This window comes from Hypanus sabinus, chromosome X2 (genome assembly GCF_030144855.1).
Source record: "Hypanus sabinus isolate sHypSab1 chromosome X2, sHypSab1.hap1, whole genome shotgun sequence".
NCBI lineage: Eukaryota > Metazoa > Chordata > Chondrichthyes > Myliobatiformes > Dasyatidae > Hypanus > Hypanus sabinus.
In genome coordinates this window covers 7,592,631-7,618,774 of record NC_082739.1, presented here as the reverse complement: position 1 = coordinate 7,618,774, position 26,144 = coordinate 7,592,631, and the positions used below count along the sequence as shown (strand labels likewise).

General features: G+C 40.7%; 1 long non-coding RNA gene across 1 annotated transcript in view; it reads right to left on the bottom strand.

Annotated features, from left to right (window-relative positions):
* Positions 1 to 3,909: 3,909 nt before the first annotated feature.
* LOC132385283 (uncharacterized) overlaps positions 3,910 to 26,144 on the bottom strand; it is a 50,133-nt gene continuing 27,898 nt past the window's right edge. Inside the window, exons 2-3 of the long non-coding RNA XR_009509134.1 lie at positions 13,532 to 13,628; positions 3,910 to 4,069 (exon numbers count right to left, since the gene is read on the bottom strand). This is a non-coding gene — a long non-coding RNA (uncharacterized LOC132385283). The remainder of the gene's footprint in view (positions 4,070 to 13,531; positions 13,629 to 26,144) is intronic.

Here is a 26,144-nt window from a genome sequence, read left to right as displayed (position 1 = left end):
TATACAGGAGGCCACACTGGGAGCACCGGACACAGTAAACGACCTTAAAATACTCAAAGGTGAAGAGTTGCCTCATCGGGAAGGACTGTTTGGGACCCTGAATGGTAGTGAGGGAGGAGGTGTAGGGCCAGGTGTAGCACTTGTTCCACTTGCAAGGATAAGTGCCACCACACCTCCTCCCTCGCTACCATTCAGGGCCCCAAACCGTCCTTCCAGGTGAGACGATGCTTCACCTGTGAGCCTGTTGGGGTCATTTACTGTGTTCGGTGTTCTTGGTGTGGTCTCTACGTCTCCAATCCCGACGTAGATTGGGAGACTGCTTCGCCGAGCATCTACTCTCCTTTCTGCCAGAAAAAGCGGGATCTCCCATTGGGCACCCATTTTAATTCCACTTCCCCTTCCCATTGTGATATGTCCATCCATGGCCTCCTCTACTGTCGTGATGAGGCCACACTCAGGTTGGAGGAGCAACACCTTATATTCTGTCTGGGTAGCCTCCAACCTGATGGCATGAACATTGATTTCTCTAACTTCTGTTAATGCCCCCCCCCCCCACTTCACCATTCCCCATCCCCTTTTCCCTCTCTCACCTTATCTCCTTGCCTCCCCATCGCTTCCATCTGGTGCTCTTCCCCTCTTTTTCTTTCTCCCATGGCCTTCTGTCCTCTCCTATCAGACTCCCCCTTCTCCAGCCCGGTATCTCTTTCGCCAATCAACTTCCCAGCTCTTTACTTCACCCCTCCCCACTCCTGGTTTTACCTTATCACCTTTTGTTTCTCCCTCCACTACCGCCCCCCGCCCCCCACCATCCTGACTCTTCATCATTTTCTCCCAGTCCTGCTGAAGGATCTCGGCCCAAAATGTCAACTATACTTTTTTCCATGGATGCTGCCTGGCCTGCTGAGTTCCTCCAGCGTTTTGTGTGTGTAGCAACAGTACAAGTATTCTCATACTTACCAGACATACAGGTGTACACCCCAAGGGGGATGTCAATTGCTGAACCGAGCACCAACCTACAGTGGCAGTAGGGAGGCCATGGGCAAAAGCAACAGCTACTGCTGTTACTTCATACAAAACATTGCCTATCAATTACAATGATAGCCAATGCTAAATAAGACTGGTAAGGGTCAAAAATGAATCAGACTTCAAAGCATGAGAGTGATTGATGGAAGCTTCAGAGGGTATGGGGATGTTGAGTAGATGTCCTACATCCATTGCTGATGCTTCTGGGACTGATATGGAATAGGTTGAGCAGTCTTTGTCTGAGCAGCAATATTCTCTGAAACTTGCCAAAACCACAGTGAATGAAGGCTCTGGGTATACTTTAACACTTCCATTTGGCTAAATACAGCATTGTCATCAACAGAGAATTTTGGAGCATTCTTTGATCAGAATGTTGGGAAACTCCCAAAGCTGCAGGCACAGACAAAACCAATAAATTACAAAGACATGCACACTCTTGTGCAAGTGACGACAATGCACGTCTCTGCATATTGTTGCAAAGTTTGGCTACATCTCTCACCTCCACATTTGGTCCTTGAAGCATAAAACACAATCTTACATTGGAGTTAGGCCTATATCTGTCACCTGTACAGGTGGGCACTCCAGAGCTAAACTCTGGGGTGGAATGATGATCAATGTTTTGTACAATGCAATAGTGGTAAAGATCATCCATTAGTTTCTCTACTGATGGCCGCAACACACACATGGTTAATATCAATTGCCAAGGCATTCTCTATAAATTATATCAATTGTAACCTGGGGTGTCCTTTAGATTTATTATTCCTTGAAGAATTATACATTACTTTGATTGCTGCCAAGAAACATTAAAGCATTCAGTACAGATGTAATTTCCATCTCAATACAGTAAGAGCCAATTGAACCTCATTTCATATTTATAATATTTATGAGCAATTGCAAATATGTTCCTTGTGGAAAATAGAAAAGCTAAATATTAAATCTTACTTATAAGCCATCTGAAACTGTGATCTTAATTTGCTAATTTTTTATACACTCAGTGGCCACTCTATCAGGTACACCATTACACCTGCTCGTTAATGCAAATATCTAATCAGCCAATCATGTGGCAGCAACTCAATGCATAAAAGTATGCAGACATGGTCAAGAGATTCAGTTGTTGTTCAGACCAAACATCAGAATGGGGAAGAAATGTGATCTAAGTGACTTTGACCGTGGAATGATTGTTGGTGCCATATGGGGTGGTTTGCGTATCTCAGAAACTGCTGATCTCCTGGGATTTTCACACATGACAGATTCTAGAGTTTACAGTGAATGGTATGAGAAATAACAAAAACATCCAGTGAGCAGCAATTTTGTGGATGAAAATACCTTGTTAATGAGTGAGTTCAGAGGAGAATGGCCAAACTGGTTTAAACTGACAGGAAGACAACAGTAATGCAAATAACCACACCTTAGAACAGTGGTGTGCAGAAGAGCATTTCTGAATACACACATGTCAAACTTTGAAGTGGATGGGCTACAGCAGCAGAAGACCATGAACATACACAATATTATTATCAATAACATATTCTTCAAAATTACCATTGTTTGCAATGTTATTTGTGAATTTTTGGTTTGAATTGAAAACATGCTTTGATAATTTCCAAAATGATGCCATCAATTTGTTTTTCCCTCTTATCCCATTTCAGCATTCCAAGGAGACTATCATTCTATGAGATACAAGTCAATCCCAAGAGCATGTTTCCCTTTATGATGGAATCCAGAAAAGGGGCATGGTTTCACATTAAAAATCATATTAAAGTGAACTCTTCTTGCACTGAATTGTTGATTTTCAGAATTTTCTAATACAGTGAGTAGTAGGGACTGGATTATTGTATTCAAGACCAACAGGGAATACAGAGAGGACTAAGGTTTTGGACAACAGAAAGTGAAGTTGAGGCCACGATCATGCTTTTATTGAATGGTGAAGCAGCGTAGGGCCTTGCTCCTTTTTCTTATTTTCCTCTAGAGCAGGAGCTTCCAACCTTTTTTTATGCCATTAACCGAGGATCTGTGGATTCCAGGTTGGGAAGCATCAGAGGCTGAGCAGAGAAATTTATCAATATGAGAAGCATAGATAAAGTAGACAGGAGATGCATGGGGGAATTTTTTTACACAGTGGTAGCTATCTGCAATGGGCTGTCAGGGTAGTGGTAGAAAGAGAGATGATAATGGCATTTGAGGTAGTTTTAGATGGAGAAAGGAAAATGGAGGGACAGGGACCATGTGAAGGTATAAGTGATTTAGTTTAAGATGGCGTTGTTTGGTACAGACTTTGTGGGTCAAAGGACCTGTAGCTCTACTGTTCTGTTTTTTATTCTGTGCTCTACCTTTGCTGAAGATGCAGAGGATGCTCTTTTACCTTTATCCTTCCCATCATTTTGGGTCCCAAACAATGCAAAGAGTGGTTTCCTTCTTTCCATTTCATACTGCATATTGTATTCACTGCTCACAATCCTGTCTCCTCTTCAATGAGAAGTGCAAACACTGGGTGAACAATTAGCTGAACACACGCATCAGCTCTCGGATGTTTGTCAAATCTCCATCCCTCTCCTACTGTGACCTCTCTATTCCTCACCTCCCACACTGTTCCAGTGAAGCTGAACAGAAGCATGTGGAACCTTACTTTGTACTATAAAAAACATAGCTCTGAACCTCAGCATGCCCTGACACGTTAAAGTCAAAGGTACAATGTAGGAAACACAGAAAACAATTTGCACTCTGCAAGCTCCCACAAATAATGGGTATAGTGGTGATGTAACTATTAGGTTATTGAGTAACATATTTGATGCACCATCAATAACTCTCTGAGACGTGAGGCGAGATATCGGCTTTTATTGAATGGAAGAAAGAACAAGCAGCAATTGACCACCATGCTACATCCTGGAGACTGAGGGCAGGGCTCAGGCCCCAATCGCCTTTATACCGGGGTCTGTGGGAGGAGCCACAGGAGCAGTCAGCAGGGGGCGTGTCCAGACAGGTATATGTAGTTCACCACAATACTGTAGTGATCCAGTTTGAATTCCAACATGGCAGCTTAATGAATAGTCTGGAATTTAAACAAAAATACTAGTTTTACTAGTTAAATACACCATCTATGGAGGAGAATAAACAGTCGTCGTTTCAAGCTGAGACCCTTCATCAGAACATTTCATCAGACCCTTTGTGGTCTTGGTCTGAAATGTTGACTGCTTATTCCCCTCTATAGATGCTGACTGACCTGTTGAATTCCTCCAGCATTGTATGTGTGTTGCTCTGGATTTCCAGCATCTGCCGAATCTTTTGCATTTACTAGGTATATGCAACTGTAACTACAAAACTACTGGATTGTTTAAAAAGCTCATCTGGTTCACTAGGTTTCATCAGGGAAGCACATCTGCTTTCCTAACTTGATCTGGTCCTATATCATTCTAGTCCTGTTAATCTGGCTGACTCTTAAATATCCTCTGAAATAGCATCACAAGTGGCCTAGTGGAAGGGTAGTTAAGAACAGGCAGTAAATGCCAGTGACACCCAATTCCTGAAAAACAATTAAATTAAAGGAAAAAGTTCAGTTTAACTGTTTTATTTGAGGAGAAATAAATATTGGCCATCATATCCTGAATTCTAAATGCAAGCACAGCTTATTCCAGGATAAGAAAAAAATCATAGAAGGTGTGGCCGAGCCAGCTAGTTTTCAATAATAGACAATAGACAATAGACAGTAGGTGCAGGAGTAGGCCATTTGGCCCTTCTAGCCAGCACCGCCATTCACTGTGATCCTGGCTGATCATACACAATCAGTACCCCGTTCCTGCCCTCTCCCCATATCCCTTGACCCCGCTATCTATGAGAGCTCTTTTCCATGGGTTTTGCCTGTTAGCCTGTAGCCATATGAGGTTTTACAGCATCAGAGACTCAGCTGACCTGCAGGACTTTGCTACAAGGATCCCAGGCTGTAAATCCTAGCCACAGAGTCATACAGGATGGAAACAGACCTTTCAGCCCAAACCATCCCTGCTGTCCAAGATCCTTGCCTAAGCTAGTCCCATTTACCTGAAACACACTGTAAGGTTTCACTGCTAATGTAATGGCTTCTCTGTAATGTTCCACTGCTGAGGTGATGGTTTCTGAGGTAATGGAGGTTGATGGTGGATGAACGACATTGTCACTGAGCTCCAGCATTGCGCATTAGGCTGTTTCATAAGAATGGGCCCTTTTTCTGTTTTGTTTTCTTTACTAATCACATAGTCAAATTAAGAATTATAAAGCACAATCGTTTAATCGCACATTGTGTACTGTTTGTTATTCCGTGGTACTGATTTGTAATGGGGAACACATCGCGCAGCATCCACACTAACGAGATTCCTTAAGTTTGAACAGGCTGGGGGGGCTATCATCCCCTATATTAAGCCGCTAGCCAAAGCGAGAGTTACATACCCATAAAACAAGAAAATATCTGCAGATGCTGGACATCCAAGTTACACACAAAAAATGTTGGAGAAACAGCACGCCAAGCAGCATCTATGGAAAGGAGTAAACAGTGGACGTTTTGAGCCGAGACCCTTAATTAGGACCCATTTACCCATGTTTGATGCATATTTCTCTAAACTTTTCCCATTTATATAGCTGTCTAAATGTCTTTTAAATATTGATTTAAAAGTTGAGGTTGTAGAAGTTATATAAGATCTTGGTGAGGCCTGATTTGGACTATTGTGTGCAGTGCTAGTCACCTACCTACAGGAAAGATATCAATAAGATTGAAAGAAAAAAGAGAAAATTTTCAAGAATGTTGCTGGGTCTTGAGAACCTGAGTTGTAGGGAAAGATTAAATAGGTTAGGACTTTACTCCGAACATAGGAGAATAAGGGGAGATTTGATAGAGGTGTACAAAATTATGATAGGGTAAATGCAAGGTGGCTTTTTCCAGTGATGTTGGGTGAGACTAGAGCTAGAGGTCATGGGTGAAAGGTGAAATATTTAAAGGGAACAAGAGGGGGAACTCATTCACTCAGATGCTGGTGCCCGTGTGGAATGAGCTGCCAGTGGAAGTGGTGAGTATGAGGTCAATTTCAATACTTAAGAGAAATTTAGATAGATAGATGGATGGGAGGCATATGGAGGTCTAAGGTCCAGGTGCAGGTTGATGGGACTTGGCAGAATAATTGCGTGGTATGGACTAGATAAAAAGGACCGGGGGGCCACTTCTTTGCACAGAGGGTACTACATATATTGAACAACCTGCCTCAATCACTTTCGAGATAAGTACCGTCCTCTGTGTGGAGAGGTTACTTCTCTGGTCCCTTTAAAATTTTTCCCCTCCCACATCAAATTTGTGCGCTCTACTTCTTGCTTCCCAAGTCTTAGCAAATATTTTTGATGATAATTGTTGTCTTACAATAACCACTGTCAATTGTTTGAGCTCGGTGTGTCACACGGCTGCTGCGAGGGCACCATGACAATTTTCTCCCCACCCCTTGACATATAAGATCGTGCCACAGAGCAGTGCTATCGAAATCCCACAAAGCAGCGTCCACTATTTTTAGTCAATGACCTGGTTCTGCAAGAACTATGTAGCTGTCACAATACTCCGCATTTCAAATGGTTCAAATGGCTCCATTTAATAATAATGTATACCATATACAACCTGAAGTGCAGAGATACCCACGAAACATTAAAGCCCAAAGAATGAATGATGGTAATATCAGAACCCTGAAGCCCCCCCCCCCCACGCACAAGTAGCAGCAGAAGCATTGACCCTTCCCTCCCCCTCCTCCCACCTGCACCGGCAGAAGCGCCAACACCCACCCCCCCCCACCATGCAAGCAATAGCAAAAGCCCCCAAGGAGACCTCGATCTAGAGTCCATCGAAACTACAGTCCATAACCCAGCATAACCCACGAATGTGTGTAAAGGGGGGTTTCTTCTTTTTCTTTGTTACTGTGTATGTAATCAAAATGGCTTCTTTGTCTTGTTGAAAGTAGGAATGCTTCTTTGTTGCGAGAGAGTGCTGGAAGCTTGTTTGGGTTAAAATTTACTGATAACGAGAATTGTATTCCTTTGTAAACCAATTGGGATTAATGTTGTTCTTTCTTCTGAGTCTGTGAGCTATTGTTGGCGGGCTTTTGGGGAGATTGGCGCGAGGGGGTGAGAGAGAGAGGATGTGATGCTGTAAACTGGGCGAGGAATGGACCCCAAGCGGGGGTCTGAGGCCAGGAGGTACTCCGAGGAGAGGAGACGAAGATAGATGTGCTTGGTTGACCACTTCAGGTGGTTCTGAGCTGCGAGTCGAGGAGTTCGGAGGGGATCGAATGGTGGCCAGAAGACTTCAGTAATTGAGCTCCAACGGTTGTGCATGAAGTGGTTTGGACTTTGGTAAGTTTGGCGCCTTTTCTTTATTTTCGTTTCCTTCATATATACTGTATGGTTATTAATCAGTTATAGTAATCTTTATAAACCGGAATCATTTAATCACATATTGTGTCCTGTTTGTTCTTTGGCGAGGCGGGGACTTCACACAGCATCCACACAAGCTGAGTACCCAGTTTGGCGGGGCCGAAGGCTGCTCCCCCTAGACGGGAATGAGCTGAGCGAGCCTGAGGCGACCCAAGGGGTTACATGTGTATTCCAAAATCCAGAACTACATGTTGGGTTGTCCAGCTGTGACCTTAAATTGGCCTGCCAAGTGTATGATGGAGGAGTGGACAGAGGAAACAATCCATTCCGCCTACTGTGGGGAATACAATGGGCATCTACACCAGATCACTGCTTCCACTGATTTAACCGCAGGGGGGCAAGTTTGTGACAATGCCCAGAAATTGGATTTCACTCCTTGCTTGATGGGCTGTGCTATGTGTAGTCCTAAACCTCATTTAGTTTCCTTCCAAATAAAAGCCAGGATATTGCTGAAAAGGAAGTTTTTCTGATGTAGCTTGGATTGTTTACATCCAGCCCATTCACTACAACAGTACCTCAGCAGGTCCCTGTCGAGCCACACTCAGTTCAAAGCAGCTTCCAACCATTATCTGCATTGATGTAAGAAAAGTGTCAGCTCTAAAATGCACACTACACATGGCAGCTTAACACCAGCAACGGCCATACCATCCACCAAGAGAAAACAGATGCTGCAAGGAAGAGTGGAAACCTCAAAGAACATTAAAATCTGAGGGAGTGGGTCAATCAGCTCCTATGTCCGCTCTACCATTCAATCTCAACACGGCTGGCATAGGTAGGGTAGGCAGTCAGAATCTTTCTCCCAGGGTAGAAATTCAAAGTACTAGGGGACATGCATTTAAGGTGAGGGGGGTGACAGTTTAAAGGAGTAACACACACAAAATGCTGGAGGAACTCGGCAGACCAGGCAGCTTCTATGGAAAGGAATAAACAGTTGACAGTTTGGGCCAAGACTCTTTATTAGGACTGAAAAGGAAGGGGAAGGAGTCATCTGTGGAAAAATTGTTTTTATGAAAATTTGAAGGAGATGTACAGGGCAAGTTTTTTTTACACAGAGAGTAGTTGGCGGCTGGCCTCTCCCTTTAGTGCTGCCCTCCAGTGTTCGACCAGTGGAATGACAGGCTGGATTGTCGGTAACGGCATCACCAATTTGTGGGATGTGTTGCTCAGGGTCTTGGACTACATATGTGTTTTCTTGCATGACTATGTTTTTTTTCTCTCACTATGTATGGTTGAATGATAATTAAACTTGGTTTGATTACTTGGGGTGGGCTGCCAGGTGTATTGGTGGAAGCCAATATGATATGGGTACTTAAGAGGCTGTTGGACACATAAAAATGCGAAGAATGGGGGTATATGTATCTTGTGCAGGCAGAAGAGATTTAGTTTAAATTGGCATCATGTTCGCTAGACATTGTGGGCTGAAGGGTCTGTTCCTGTACTAGACTGTATTCTACATTCTAACACCACTTTCTCTTTTTCCCTATATCAGTTGACTCCTTTGCAGTTCGCATGTCTGTCGATTTCTGCCTGTATGTATTCAATTGATTCCACAGTCCTCTGGGGTACAGAATTCCAATGTGTCTGAGGAAAGGGATCCCTTTTCATCTCTGTCTTAAATGGGTGATGCCTTGCACTGACTCCTGTGCAACTGTGCCCTTCCTTAAATACGGAGATCAAAACTGTAAACGGTCCAGTGGAGACTCATTGGTGTCCTATTTGGATGCATCAATACTTCTCAACTTTTATATCCCATGCCCCTTGCAATAAGGACCAACTAACCTTCCATTAGTCTTCTCATCCTTTAAGCATCATACATCAGAAACTCTAGATTACCTCTTACTATAACATTTTGTTAAGTCACTCTACTTAAATAATCATTTGTGTTTTCTATTTTCTTTTCAAAGTTGGTAACTTATGCCTTTTATGTGGCACCTTATAAAGTGCATTCTAGAAATCTACTGTTTTTTCCCCTTAATCCGCCCTGTTGATTACATCAAGAATTCAAAGCAAATTTGTGTCAAACACATATTTCCTTTCGTTAAACCATGTTGACACTGCCTAATGTCATGGTTTTCTTAGTGTTCTGCCATCACCTGCTAAACAACAGATCTTAACATCTTCTCAATGACAGACAGCAGGCTAACTGGCCTAAAGTTTCTTGCTTTCTACCTCCCTCCTTTCTTGAATATTGGCAATACATTTGTGATTTTACAATTGTGGGACATCTCCAGTGAATTTTAGTACATTACAACTAGTGCATCATTAACATTGCAGCCAGGAGCCAGCCTCCTGAATTTGTGTAGCAATCCTTATCTAGTGATGGAGATTGCTTTATGTTTCTCTCTCCCTGTAGCCCTTTGATTACCTACTATCGTTAGAATACTCTACCAGCCTTCCACTGTGAGGTCTAATTTAAAATTTGATAGGGAGAAAGCAAAGTCTGATGGAGCAGTATTTCAGTGGATGTAAGGAAATTACAGTGGTATGAGAGAGGAGATGCTGGAAGGGATGACAGCAGAGCAGCAATGGCGTGAGTTTCTGGGAAAAGTGAGGAAGGTGCAGGATAGATGTATTCCAAAAACAAAGGAATATCTAAATAGCAAAATAGTACAACTGTGGCTGACAAGGGCAGTCAAAGCTAATGTAAAGTCAAAGCAAGAGAGGGCACACAACAAAGCAAAAATTAGCAGGAAGATAGAAGATTGGGAAGCTTTTAAAAACCTCTAGAAAGCAACTAAAGGAATTATTAGGAAGGAAAAGATGAAATATGAAAGCAAGCTAACAAACAATATCAAGGTGATTAGAAAAAGCTATTTTAAGTATAAAAAAATAAAAGAGATATGAGAGTGGATATAGGACCGCTAGAAAATGAGACCAGAGAAATAATAACGGGGGACAAGGAGATGGTAGATGAACTAAATGAGCATTTTGCAGCAGTTTTCACTGTGGAAGACACTAGCAGTGTGCCAGGTGTTGAGGGAAGAGAAGTCAGTGCAGTCGCTATGACAAGGGAGAAAGTGCTCCAAAAGCTGAAAGACCTGAAGGTACATAAGTCACCCGGACGAGGTGAACTGCACCCTAGGGTTCTGAAAGAGGTAGCGATAGAGATTGAGGAGGTATTTGTAATGATCTTTTAAGAATCACTGGTTCCAGAGGACTGGAAAATTGCAAATGTCACTCCACTCTTTAAGAAAGGAGGGAGGCAGGTTAAAGGAAACTATAGACTAGTTATCCTGACCTCAGTGGTTGGGAAGATGTTGGAGTCAATTTTTAGGGATGAGGTTATGGAGTACTTGGTGACACAGGACAAGATAGGACAATATCAATATGGTTTCTTTAATGGAAAATCTTGCCTGACAAACCTGTTGGAATTCTTTGAGGAGATTACAAGTTGGATTGATAAAGGTGATGCAGTGGATGTTGTATACTTGGACGTTCAGAAGGCCTTTGACAAAGTGCCATGAACGAGGCTGCTTACGAATAGTTTTGGGCTCCTTATCTAAGAAAAGATGTGCTGGCATTGGAGAGGGTCCAGAGGAGGTTCATGAGAGTGATCCCGGAAATCCAAGGGTTAATGTATGAGGAACATTTGATGGCTCTGAGTCTGTACTCGCTGGAACTTAGAAGGATGGTGGGGGGGAATCTCATTGAAACCTTTCGAATGTTGAAACCAGACAGAGTAAATGTGGAAAGGATGCTTCCCATGGTGAGGGCACAGCCTTAGGATAGAGGGGTGTCCATTTACAAGGGAGATGTGGATACATTTCTTTAGCCAGAAGGTGATGAATTTGTTACCACAGGTAACTGCGGAGGCCAGGTCACTGGGTGTATTTAAGGTGGAGATTGATAAAATCTTGATTGGCCACAGCATCAAATGTTACAAGGAAAAGACCGAGTAGTTGGGCTAAGGGGTGGGGGAGGTGGGGAATGATCAGCCATGATTGAATGGCAAAGCTAATTCAATGGGTAAAATGGCCTAATTCTGCTCCTATGTTTTATGGTCTTATGGTCTAATCCAAAGCAATGGTTCAGCATCTCTGTCCTTTCTTGTTTTTCCATTACTACCCTGTCTTGTTGTCTAAGGAGCTAATATTTAACTGTAACTACTTTCTACCTTATTATTTATATAGCTTTTACCATTTCATTTTATGTTACTTGCTAGTTTATTCTGAAACTCTATTGTCTCCTTTGCTGGTTTCTAAAAAAGATCTTAATCCTCTGGTTTACCACTAATCCACGGAATACATACTTGAATTGATGGCATCAAATCATTCAATTTGATACCATCTTTATCTCTCTTATTTAGCCATGGATAATGTATCAATGTCATAAATTCCTTGTTTCTCACTGAATTCATAGTGTCTACTATCCCTTGGTGATTCAAGTGTCCACCAAAATGATTCTTTAATCTTGTGGAAGTATATCTATCCATCACATTATTAGGCAATGTGTTCCAGATCGCATGGTCTCCAATTCTTTTACTCATGACCTTAAACCTATGTCCTCTGGTCAGACTTCTCTGCCATGGGAGAAAATTCTTACTGTCTACACTATCTATGCCTCTCATAATTCTGTACATCTCTGCAAGTTCCCCTTCAGCCTCCTTTGCTCCAATGAAAACAAATCCAGTCTATCCTCCCAGGCAACAGATAGATAAATCTCCTCTGCATCATCTCCAGTACAATCCTGTTAACAATAGTATTGTGATCAGAACTGTACACAGTACTCCAGCAGTGGTCTACCAATATTGTATGAAGTTGCACCTTGACCTCTCTGATCTTATAGTCTCAACCCAGCTAATGAAGGCAGCATCTTGGTAGCCTTCCTGAAGCCCCACACTCCATGTTATAAGGACAGATTCTTCCTCTTCTCCATCAGATTTCTGATTGGTCCATAAAAACATGAACACTACCTTGCTATTTATCCCTTGCACTATTTATTTATTTTGTAACTTACAGTAATTTTCTAATGTCTTGCACTCAGAACAACAAACTTCAGAACTTATATCAATAATAATAAACCTTATTCTGATTTTGATAGCTACCTTTGCTGCCACCTTCAGGGAACTTTGGACCTGTACACCACGGTCCCCTTATTCCTTAATAATCTCTCAGGCTCTACCATTCATAAATGTTCTACCCATATTAGCTGGGTGGTGCGGTGGAGATACATTTCTACCAAAGGAGGTGTAAGGTGCTCCTTCCCTCTGCTAGCCTGCAGGTCAACCTTGGGCAAGGTGTAGCACTTGCTTAGCCTCTCGATCAGGATCAAGTGAAGCTATGGGAGCAGGTGGTGGATGGTCGTATGAGCAGTTGGTGCATATCATGTGCTGGTTATGCGATCACTGATGCCAGGCAGACAATCTCTGAAGAGTATTGATAATCGCTGGAGTCACCTGTCTTGTAAAGACACTGCCCAGAAGGCAATGGAAAACCACTTCTGTAGAATTTGCCAAGAGCATTTATGGTCATAGACCATGATCACCCACATCATACGACATGGCACATAATGATGATGAGGACCCTTATTAGACCTTCTAAAGTGCATCATGTCAAAACTATCAGAATTGAATTCCACCTGCCAGTGCTCTATCCAGATTACCAGCAGATAAATATCATAGCCTAAGTCTCCCCTCCTCACTATCAACAAAACCACCAATTTTCATAACAATGATCTACTACTGTCACATGGGAAGATCTGGTGAGAAAGTGAACATGATCTTGAAATCCATGGACGGAGAAGACCAGGGCCAAGAACTCAGCTGAAGTTCTTTCCACAACATTACAATTATCTATATGCTGGCAGTCAAGAAAATGCAGAGTCTGTGAATAAAGGCTTATCAAATTCCAGGTAAGGCCTGTTTCTCCAACAAGGCTCTGGAAGGAGAGACTCAACAGATGTCTCTGCCTCCTACCCCAAGGACACTAATCCATTCTGAAAGGGCATTCTTGGTCAAAAGGGATGTCTCCAATAGAGGAGTATTGCCAGTGCAATCAACACTGAGACAATTAAATACAAATTGATTCAAGAAATTGAAGCATCCATACAATCTCTAAGTGGCGGAGAAAGCATTCACCTTATTTTAAGCAGACCCAGCAGACTTTCGAAGATGATTGAGCTGGATGAGTCAGTCCCGGGGATGGTTGTTAGGTCTTGCAACATAAGCAGTAGTCCTTCAATTAGCAAAAAAATATAGCAAATTAGTACAGTACTCCTGATGAAACACTGATTATTCATCAGTGATGGCAGGTTGCATCTAATTACTCCAATCTGTGCCAACAAGGGCAAAAATAAACATTGCTTGAATATTAACATCATTTGATGCATCGCTGCCATCAGGTAAACATTAAACAAACTATTGTAAACAATGCTTAATGTTCAGTTTCCTGATGAGTGTCATTTCTCTCAAAGCGATGGCTATCTAACCCTGAGGAGATCATTTTTGTGAATGATTTGTACAAGGAAATGTGTGATAACCAAATCAATTTCAAGAAACTATGTTTAGTTTGCACTTAATTGTCTCGGTGTTTTAAAATATTTATGACATTTTGTGGAAGACTTCTTTATTTTAAAATTTTAATCATTTGAATAGTCTATTCAAACTATTCAGACTACTTTGAAAGATTTGGCAGCTGGCAGGGCTTCTCCTGTCACCATTCACGTGATGCCATTACATCACTGAAGACATAGTCCCCATTCCTGACTTTGATGAAGAGACCAGCTCCTGATGTCACGTATCTATTACATAACCATATAACAATCACAGCACGGAAACAGGCCATCTCGGCCCTCCTAGTCCGTGCCGAACCCTTAATCTCACCTAGTCCCACCTACCCGCACTCAGCCCATAACCCTCCACTCCTTTCCTGTCCATATACCTATCCAATTTTACCTTAAATGACACAACTGAACTGGCCTCTACTACTTCTACAGGAAGCTCATTCCACACAGCTATCACTCTCTGAGTAAAGAAATACCCCCTCGTGTTTCCCTTAAACTTCTGCCCCCTAACTCTCAAATCATGTCCTCTCGTTTGAATCTCCCCTACTCTCAATGGAAACAGCCTATTCACGTCAACTCTATCTATCCCTCTCAAAATTTTAAATACCTCGATCAAATCCCCCTCAAGCTTCTACACTCCAATGAATAGAGACCTAACTTGTTCAACCTTTCCCTGTAACTTAAGTGCTGAAACCCAGGTAACATCCTAGTAAATCATCTCTGCACTCTCTCTAATTTATTGATATCTTTCCTATAATTCGGTGACCAGAACTACTTAGTTATACAGCTCAAAAGGAGGCCATTTTGTCTGTGGCAGCTCCTGGCAGAGAATTCCCATCCATTCCAATCCCTCTCTTATTTCCCTTCAACTTATTCCCTCTCATCTGCACATAATTATTTAATAACTTACCTAAAGCAGAGGGCATTTTACAATGGCAAGTTAACCTACCAGTTGACTGCCCCAATGTAGGAGGGAACCAGAGCACTGAGTAATGTGCAAGCACAGATACATCCAGGGTCAGGGCAAAACCCAGGTTGCTGGAGCTGTGAGTGGTGGCACTGACTTCTGCATCACTATGTAAATTTACAGACAGGACTAACTAGGTTGTATGGTGTTTAAGGTCATAGTGTTAATAGAAATAGGCCCTTCAGCCCAACTAGTCCATGCCGACCTCAGTATTCTCCCTGCTAGTCCTAGTCACCCATGCTTGACTCATAACCCTCCAAGCCCTTCCCTCTTAAATGATGGCAATTAACATTCTGAGACAACTTCTTCCATCAGACTGATTAATTCACACTGATATAATTGCACTTCTATGTTATATTGACTGTGCTGTTGTACATACTATTTATTATAAATTGCACATTGCACATTTAAATTGAGATGTAACGTAAAGATTTTTTACTCCTCATGTATATGAAGGATGTAAGTAATAAAGTCAATTCAATTCAATTGTAGTTGTCTCAATCATTTCCTCTAGTAGCTCATTCCAAGAACTCACCACCTGGACAGTGAAAAAAAATATCAAAAATCACTGGGGATCTTCATCAACTGAGTAAGTGGGCCAAGGAAAGGCAAATGAAGTTTAATTCTGATAAGTGCAAGGTATTTCATTTTGGAAAACCAAATCAAGATAGGACTTCCACAGAGAATGTTGTAGAACAGAGGGATTTTAAGTACATGGTTCTCAGAAAGTGGAGTCACAGGTAGAAAGGGCAGAGAAGAAGGTGTTTGGCATCTATCTGTAATAGGAAATGGATAGATACCAAAAGGTCTATCTGTTATAGGAAAGATGTTATAAAACTGGAAAGAGTGACTAAAAGATTTACAAGGATGCTGCCAGGACTTGAGAGACTGAGGTGTGCAAAATCTTGAGGGGTATAGATATGGTGAATGCACTCAGTCTGTTTTCCATGGTTAATCAATCAAGAACTACAGGGCATAAATTTAAGGTGAGAGGGGAAAAATTTAGTAAGGACTTGAGGGGCAAACTTTTTTTTAAAACACAACGGGTGGTATCTATGTGGAATCCACTGTTTGAGAAAGTGGTTAAGGCATGTTCAATAACAACTTTCAATGTACTGAACTCTACCCATCCAATAAGACAGTTGGATGGGTACAGTACATGGATTGGAAAGGTTCACATTATGGGCCAAATGCAGGCAAATGGGACTTGCTTAAATCCATTACATACCCACCATGGACCACTTGGTCTAAAAGGCCTAATTCTGTGCTGTATGACTCTGACTCTGTGGAAGGTAACATTAAACTGAGCACTTGGCTGCATCTCAGAGATGGATATTAAGTGTTTTGCTGTTGTGTTGATGTTGAGCAGGAGTGCCCTGCTGGTTAATATTTACTCTGAGATGCATTATTACAAACTGATTATCTGGCCATTGTTGTCACTATTTGTGGGTGATCATTGCTGAGATGATTGCCCATCTTCAATATCACACTCTAAAGGCAGCATCTCTGGAAGTGCAGCTTGTCCTGCATTGCCAGACTGTTAAACTATACTTTGATACTCAGTTTGCTATCCTGAGACTTGGACCTGAGTCACTTGGTTGAAAGAAGAGCCAGCAGTAATATCACTAGGCACATCCTGAACCCCATTTTTAGCTTCTCAACTATTTTAGGTAATCATTACCACAATACTTGCAGTTAACTTAAAATTTAAACAAACACAATACCTCTGGATTTAGCATTGGTTATTTTCTATGTCCATCACCTCTTGTTTTTGCTTTGCAACATCATTCCTTTAATCATTTCTACCTTCAACTCTATCATAGATTTTCCTTTCAATTTCTTCCTTCTTTCCCATATTTACTTGGTCTACAATTGATTAGGCTTGGTAATGCCCGAAGAAAGGTGCCAAAGCCAAAATATTAAGCCTGATGCTTTCTCTGCACAGATATTCTAATTTTCTATTTCTTACATTTCAGTTTCCCAGCACCAAGGCTGTAATAATTATTCATTCATTTGTACCACCAGGTGGCACAATTCACCACAAGGAGAAATTGGAACTGGAATTGATTTATTATTCTCTTTGTATTATAAGTCTTATCCTGCATACTGCTCATATAGATCAATTCATTGCACTGTGAACTGAGGTAGCACAAGGCAAAACAATAACAAAGCTTTACAGTTACAGAGGAAGTGCAGTGCAGGTAGACAACAAGGTGCAAGATCGAAGTTCAAAGTACATTTATTATCAAAGTACGTATATGTCGCCATATACAGCCCTGAGATTCATTTTCCTGTAGGCATATTCAATAAATCCATAATAGAATAATAATTATAATAGAATCAATGAAAGACCACACCAACTGGTTGTTCAACCCCAATGTGTAAAGATGACAGACAGTGGAAGTATAAAAATAAAGAAATAATAATAAATAAGCAATAAAATTGATAACATGAAATGATTAGTTCTTGAAAGTGAGTTCATAGTTTGTGGGAACATTTCAATGACGGGGCAATTGAAGTTGAGTGAAGTTATCTTCTCTGGTTCCGGAGCCTGATGATTGAGGGGTAATAACTGTTCCTGAACCTGCTGGTGTGAGTCCTGAGTCTCTTGTACTTGCTTCCTAATGCCGCAACAATGCTCTGTGTAGATGTGCTCAATAGTGGAAAGGGCTTTATCTATGGTGGACTGGGCCATACCCACAACTTTTGGTAGGATTTTCCATTCAAGGGCATTGGTGTTTCCATTCCACGCTGTGACACAGCCAGTCAATACACTCTCCACTACACATCTATAGAAGTTTGTCAAAGTTTTAGATGTCATGCCGAATCTTTGCAAACTCCTAAGAATGTAGAGGTGCTGTCATGCCTTCTTCGTAATTGCACTTACAGTGCCTATAAAAAGTATTCTCCCCCTTTCGAAGTTTTCATATTTTGTTGTTTTACAGCATTGAATCACAGTGGATTTAATTTGTTTTTTTTTGACACTGATCAGCAGAAAAAGACTCTTTCGTGTCATAGTGAAAACAGATTCTACAAGTTGATCTGAATTAATTACAAATATAAAACACAATATAATTGATTGCTTAAGTATTCACCCCTCTTTAATATGTCACATCAAATCATCACTGGTGCAGCCAATTGGTTTTAGAAGCCACATAATTAGTTAGGATGTCCTATCTCTAAATAAACCCGTGTGCAATCAGGTTGTTTCAATTGATTGTAGTAAAAATACACCTGTATCTGGAAGGTCCAACTGCTGGTGAGACAGTATCCTGGCAAAAACTACACCATGAAGACAAAAGAACACTACATGCACTTGTGGCACTACATGCCACAAGAAAGCAGTATCCATTCCACCATGTTCAGGAACAGTTATTACCCTTCAACTATCATGCTCCTGAACCAGCATGGGTAACTTCACTCACCTCAACACTGAACTGATTCCACTGAACTGAACCTATGGACTTACTTTCAAGTTCTCAGTATTACATATTTATTATTTGCACAGTTTGTTTTCTGCATATTGATTGCTTATCAGTCCTTGCTAGTGTGTAGTTTTTGATTTCTATTGTATTTCTTTGTTTTACTTGATTGCCTGCAAGAAAATGAATCTCAAGGTAGTATATGGTGACATATACATACTTTGATAATAAAATTACCTTGAACATGTTTTAATTTTCAACGCCATCCCCTTATCTTGTAACTATGTCTCCTTGTTTCAGACTCTCCCACTAGTTGAAAGAACCTCAACATCTACCTTGACATGACCCCCTTAGGATTTTGCATGTTTCAGTAACATCACCCCTCACTTTTATCCAAATAATACAGATCCAGCTTCTTTATCAGTTGGTGATAGGACAATCCTGTCCTCCCAGGGCCACATAACAGATGTTCCTGGCCACTAGTCATATGTCACAGCTCGATGACCAACAGCTCAGCACTCAGAATGACAACAACTCGATAGTTGTGACCTTGCCAAAGACTAACTGTACTAAGAAACGAAAAGGTCACCTCCTACACAAAACCTCACTTCACTGTTACTGGAATAAATGCTAGAGTTTATCCAAGCTATTAGCTTAAAGATAACCTCAACCAGAATAGGAAGTGACAGCAAGATAAAATGTTGCACATTTTTATTTTCCTATACTGCTATAAAATTGAATTAGATGCACAGAGAATGTAGATTCTGGAATCAAGAACAACAAACAATGTGCTGAAGAAACTCCATGAGTCGAGCAGCATCTGTGAGAGGAAAGAAATTATTGACATTTTGGGTCAAAATCCTACACAAGGTAATTTTCTTTCCTCCCACAGATACTGCTCAACCCGTTGAGATCCTCCAACATATTGTTGCAATGCAGTGAGAAGTTTACAGTACAGACCTCAAACATTCTAAAATACCGTACATAATTCTCCTTCTACATTGTCCCATTGCATAGGTTACAGCACAGATTAGATATAAAGCAGGTATAACAGAGGTTCAATATTTCAATATCTTCTTCTATCGTGTCCCATTAAACACTTGTAAGGGATGGGAAGCGCAGGTTCAATATGTTGTAATGCTCCTTTTGTGTCCTCCCATTAAATACTCCTGAAGAAGCTGGCATGCAGACAGCCTTGTTCAGTGCTGATTTAGGGTGCTACCTACTGTACGTGCAGTTTACATGTTCTCCCTTTGACTCCCACATGTTTCTATATGATATGTGGGTTGGTAAGTTAATTGGTTATTGTAAATTTCTCCTAATGTGTGGGTGAGTAGTAGAATCTGGCCAGATTGATAAAACTGCCAGAATAAAAATGAGATTAATGTAGGAGCAGTGTAAATGGGTTAGCATAGACTTGATGGGCCAAAAGGCCTGGACTATTCTCACAACCTATGGAGTGACTTTCAAGGACTCTTCATCTCATGTTCTCAATATTTACTGCTTATTTATTTATTTATTTATTTATTTATTTATTATTAATATTTCTTTTTTGCATTTGCAGAGTTTTCTGTCTTTTGCAAACTGGGTATTTGTCTTGTTGGGTGTGGTCTTTCATTGATTATATTACATTTCTTGGATTTACTGAGCATGCCCGCAAGAAAATGAATCTTAGGGCTGTATATGGTGACATATATGTACTCTGATAATAAATTTACTTTGAACTTTATTGTGTCATTTATCTCCATCACTAAACTAACAAGGCTGAGACAGACTACAAACCTGCAGTGCAATTTTCCATCCTCACTGTCACATCAAAAACTTGCAGAGAAGTCATAGCAAGGACTAGATACAGATTATATTCCTGTATACTACTCCATCAAACCCTCCCAGGGCATAGGTTAGATGCAGTTCAACCTACACTGTTTCATCAAACATTCCCAAGGTATGTATAACTTCAGCGTGTTAATCCAGATTCCAGTATCTGCAGGCTCTTGTGCCTCCTTTTATCTGTTCTTCCATCAACCATAAAAATGTTGTGCATTTAGTGTAGTGAAAAGTCATCCCTATATGGAAAATCAATCAAAATTTTACAGGGGCAAATAAGGAGATATGAGGGAAGGTGACCAAAAGTTGGTCAAGTATTAGCTTTTAAGGAGTATGTTAAATGAGGAGATAGGCAACTTGACAGGTCCTATAACTCTCCATTCCTTTCCTGTCCATCCATATACCTATCCAATTTTATTTTAAATTACAATATTGAACCTGCCTCTACCACTTCCACTGGAAGCTCATTCCACACAGCTACCACTCTCTGAGAAAAGAAGTTCCCCCTCGTGTTACCCCTAAACTTTTGCCCCTTAACTCTCAACTCATGTCCTCTTGTTTGAATCTCTCCTACTCTCAATGGAAAAAGCCTATCTATGTCAACTCGATCTATCCCCCTCATAATTTTAAATACCTCTATCAAGTCCCCCCTCAACCTTCTATGCTCCAAAGAATAAAGACCTAACTTGTTCAACCTTCCTCTGTAACTTAGGTGCTGAAACCCAGGTAACATTCTAGTAAATCTCCTCTGTACTCTCTCTATTTTGTTGACTTCTTTCCTATAATTTGATGACCAGAACTGTACACAATACTCCAAATTTGACCTCACCAATGCCTTGTACAATTTTAACATTACATCCCAACTCCTATACTCAATGCTCTGACTTATAAAGGCCGGCATACCAAAAGCTTTCTTCACCACCCTATCCACATGAGATTCCACCTTCAGGGAACTATGCACCATTATTCCTAGATCACTCTATTCTACTGCATTCCTCAGTGCCCTACCATTTACCATGTATGTCCTATTTGGATTATTCCTACCAAAATGTAGCACCTCACATTTATCAGCATTAAACTCCATCTGCCATCTTTCAGCCCACTCTTCTAACTGGCCTAAATCTCTCTGCAAGCTTTGAAAACATACTTCATTATCCACAATGCCACCTATTTTAGTATCATCTGCATACTTACTAATCCAATTTACCACCCCATCATCCAGATCATTAATATATATGACAAACAACATTGGACCCAGTACAGATCCCTGAGGCACACCACTAGTCACCAGCCTCCAACCTGACAAACAGTTATCCACCACTACTCTCTGGCATCTCCCATCCAGCCACTGTTGAATCCATTTTACTACTTCAATATTAATACCTAAAGATTGAACCTTCCTAACTAACCTTCCATGTGGAACCTTGTCAAAGGCCTTACTGAAATCCATATAGACAACATCCACTGCTTTACCCTCGTCAACTTTCCTCGTAACCTCTTCAAAAAATTCAATAAGATTTGTCAAACATGACCTTCCACGCACAAATCCATGTTGACTGTTCCTAAACAGACTCTGTCTATCCAGATAATTATATATACCATCTCTAAGAATATTTTCCATTAATTTACCCACCACTGATGTCAAACTTACAGGCCAATAATTGCTAGGTTTACTCTTAGAATCCTTTTTAAACAATGGAGCCACATGAGCAATACACCAATCCTCTGGCACCATCCCCATTTCTAATGACATTTGAAATATTTCTGTCAGAGCCCCTGCTAATTCTACACTAACTTCCCTCAAGGTCCTGGGGAATATCCTGTCAGGACCTAGAGACTTATCCACTTTTATATTCCTTAAAAGCATCAGTACTTCCTCTTCTTTAGTCATCATAGTTTCCATAACTTCCCTACTTGTTTCCTTTACCTTACACAATTCAACATCTTTCTCTTTAGTGAATGTTGAAGAAAAATTCAAAATCTCCCCCATCTCTTTCGGCTCCACACATAGCTGTTCACTCTGACTCATTGAGGACATCTTCAAAAGGCGGTGCTTCAAGTTGACATCCATCACTAGGGACTCTCACGACTCAGGACATGCCCTCTTTTCATTACTACCATCAAGGAGGTGGTACAGGAGCTGAATACACACATTCAACGTTTTAGGTCCATGAACCCACACTATTTTACTCTCTTTTTGCTCTGTTTATTATAACTTATAGGAATTTTTATGTATTGCACTATATACTGCTGCTGCAAAACAACATATTTCATGTAATATGTCAGTAATAAAACTGATTCTGACTCTGAGTTTAATGTAAAATATAAAATATAGCACCTCTGAATATAAAACTTTCTCTCTGTACTTCACTGGAATATCAGCCCAAACTTTTGTACCCACTCTCTGGCATACTGATGCGGTGGTCTGAGTGGGATCAACCAAAGTTACTGCTGACACAACATAGAGGGCTCACTGGAATTTCTATTTTTCTGAGAGGAAATTGATTTTAACGGTAGTAAGAGAAACTGTTCCATTTTCTTCGAATGCACCAACAAATTCCCCTTACACAGCAAGGCAGTGGGGAATTCCATGGAAGGAAAAAAACAGGTGCATTTCAAGAGGTCATATGCAGTTGTTTAATAATACAAGAGTGAAGAGGCAATCCAGAGCTACAAATCCTCTAAGATTACCAGGAATTGCAGACTATCTTCTAGTGCTGGTATTCTGCAACTTGGCTCTGTTGGATTATGGTCCAACATGTTACTTCTCTTGTAGTTTAACCTTATTAATGTATGCTTCTATGTTTGCATAATCACCTGTTTGTCTGTAAATGTCTAGTGAATTTTCAGTAATATAGCTGGTTCTGTACTTCTGAAGCTCCTTGTCTGTAAACCTGAGACGTCATAGTAGCCCTTGTTTCACAGGCTGTTCTTATCAGAGCAGATTCTCTGATCCATCAGTATAAAGAGATAGCACAAGGCAGGTTCTTTTTTAGCGTGAATTGGTTAGTTAGGGTTAGTTACCTGCAGCTGTGTTACTTGCTTGCAGTGCTTTACTGTTATTTCTTTGCTATTAGTATCTAATAAAATGGCTGTAACCACAACATTTGCACTTTATTCTTTGACTTCTGAAGAAACTTCTAGACAATATCCTCTCCAGCTGCAGCAGCTCCCAACCCAGACTGACCCATGGTGCTGTATTACACTGGGCACAGTACTTTTGGACACTGGGATGTTACTGAACACTATTTTTGGGAACAGGTTCGTCATTGTATAGCACAGGGACAAGGCTATCACTAAGTGGAAAGTACAGACAATGAGGAAGTTCTTCTTTTGAGAGTGGCTTCTGAGAATCACACTTATTTGTACAATAGTTACATTGCATGGAAACATGGCTTTTGGCCATTCAATCTGCACCAACCATTATGAGACACTAACATTAATCATACACTATCCCATTTTATTTTCCTCAAATTCTGATCAACTACCCCAGATGCATATTGGAGTACTCTACAAACCTCTCACTGACTCCAACTGTACTAATGCAAACAGAATGAACTGCCAACCCTGTCATCATGTTCCCAAACTATTATAGACAGACACATGTTCATGAAACAGGAAACAATCTGCTGGAGGAACTCAGTAAGTTGATCAGAATCTGCAGGTAGAAAGGAATTGTTGACCTTTTGGATCAAATCCTTGCATAAAGGACAGAAACCCTGGTGTAGGGTTTAGACCTGAAACAGCAACAACTCTTTTCCTCCTACGGATATTGTTGGCTTGCTGAGCTCTTCCACTAGATTGTGCGCTGCTCCAGATTCCAGCACCTACAGTTGCGCGTTTGTGAACTTGAGGGATTCCCAGATAAAGCAGATTCTGCTAAGTACCGTGGTCATTAAGAGACAAATGAGAGGAAATTCCCAGTTTCCTGACTTAGTGCAGTGGGTGTGATAGCTTTAAGCATCGCCTTAACCTTAATCTTTTGTTATAGAGTTTAGTTCTGCCTCGAAGCCTTGTGACTGTTGACATTTGATTAGAACATTCAAATAAAGACATTTTATCCTCACAAGTGCTTTTAAAAACAACATGGGAGAGATTGCATGCTGAGATAAATCAGAAAATGCTGAAGCTATTCATCAGGTCTGTCAGCATCTGTGGTGAGAGAAACAGGGTCAACATTTTAGGTCAATAATCTTGGATGAATGGGTATACATTTGAAATTTTAACTCTCTTCCTGATCTGATTTAATCCCACCTGATCTGCTAGACACTCCAGTATTTTCTGTTTAATTTAATATGCTTAAATAGATGGGAAAGTGGACAGCATCACTGGATGTGTATGTAGCAGTGAGGAGGTAGTGGCTAGAGTAAGCAAGAGGGCATCGAAGAGGCAATAAGGTGAGAGCAAGTAGAGGATTGAGGATCATGGCATTTGAGTCTTTACAAATGACTCAAAATATCAGTACCTGGTTATATACAGTTAACACTAAGTTTCCCCATGAGTAGCCCTTCTTTGCACTGTTTCACATGTATATCCTTTCCAGAATACTTGATTTGGCTTGTGCACAATATTTTTAGATGCAGTCTCAGCAGGGCCCATGTAATTGCAGTAAAATGCCTTAATTATTGTATAATGGCCAACATACAGTAATACTTTCCTAACTGCTTGCTATACTGGCACATTACCTTTCAGTGATTTGTGTAAACAGACACTCAGGTCCTTCTGAACACCTTGCAATTCTCACCATTTAATAACCTACTTTTCTATTTTTATTCTAACAAAGTCAATGTTCCACACTTTTCCACATTATACTCCATCTACCATGTCCTCATCTATTCACTTTACCTGTCTGTATCATCTGCAAGTCTTTTTATATCCACCTCACATCCCCCTGGCATTCAGCCTTGTGTCACCTGGAGAATTACAGCTATAACTATTACTATCAGCTCACTACTTTTACTCTCTTTTTGCAGTATTTATTTATTCATATGCAGTATATATTTCTTATTATAATTTATAGTACATTGTATGCATTGCACTGTACTGCAGCCACAAAACAACACTTTCATGATATATGTCAATGAAAATCAATTCTAATAAAAGACTGTGAGGACTGAAGACAGGAAACAAGCTGCTGGAGGAACTCAGTGGTCAAGAAAGGTCTGTAGAAGGAACTGGACAATCAACATTTCAGGTTGAGACCCTCTAACTGGGGTTGATTTCTTTGGAACATGTCGTTTTAATTGAAGTGGATGAAATATTGAGAACCTTAAAAACAGTAGGGGGATAAAGACAAGTTAACTAGTAAAGGATTAAAATGTACCAACGAGCAAACAGAAGACAGGATTTTGAATTATTTGTCAGAAAGATTGGTGGAGACAGAATTTTTCACTACAGTTAGAGGGAGAGCCTGGATGAGCAGTCGAACTGTAGATGATGGATCAACAGCTGAGAATGGATTTTAATTTAAAGTTCATCTTGACCGACATGGACAGGATGTGCTGAATGGCCTCCTTTGGTCCAATGAATTTGTATGATTTAAGTTATTAAATGTTTTTGTGGTGTAGTGAATGTTCTAATGTAATAAAAATGCCAACCAAATATTGCACAGCTAATTCTCAAGAAAAGCAGTGCAAAAGAGGAAAGGTACATAAAAAGGTGCATGCAAAAACTGGATAAGCTATGCTGTAACAGAGTAAGAAATATTGATTGGACGCTATTTTCTTCAAAATAGGATCATCTAAAAGGGAACAAAGATGTCACTGGTAACACACGCCAAATGCTGGAGGAACTCAGCATGTTAGACAGCATCTATGGAGGGAAACCAACAGCCAATGTTTCAGGCTGAATGCCTCATTGAAAAGAGAGAGAGGCAGAGAGAAAGTACAGGCTTCTGACAGCTGATCTGCTGTACCCGATACTCCATTTGCAAACAGGAGAGGGAAATAGATAGCGTGATGAACAGGAATGTT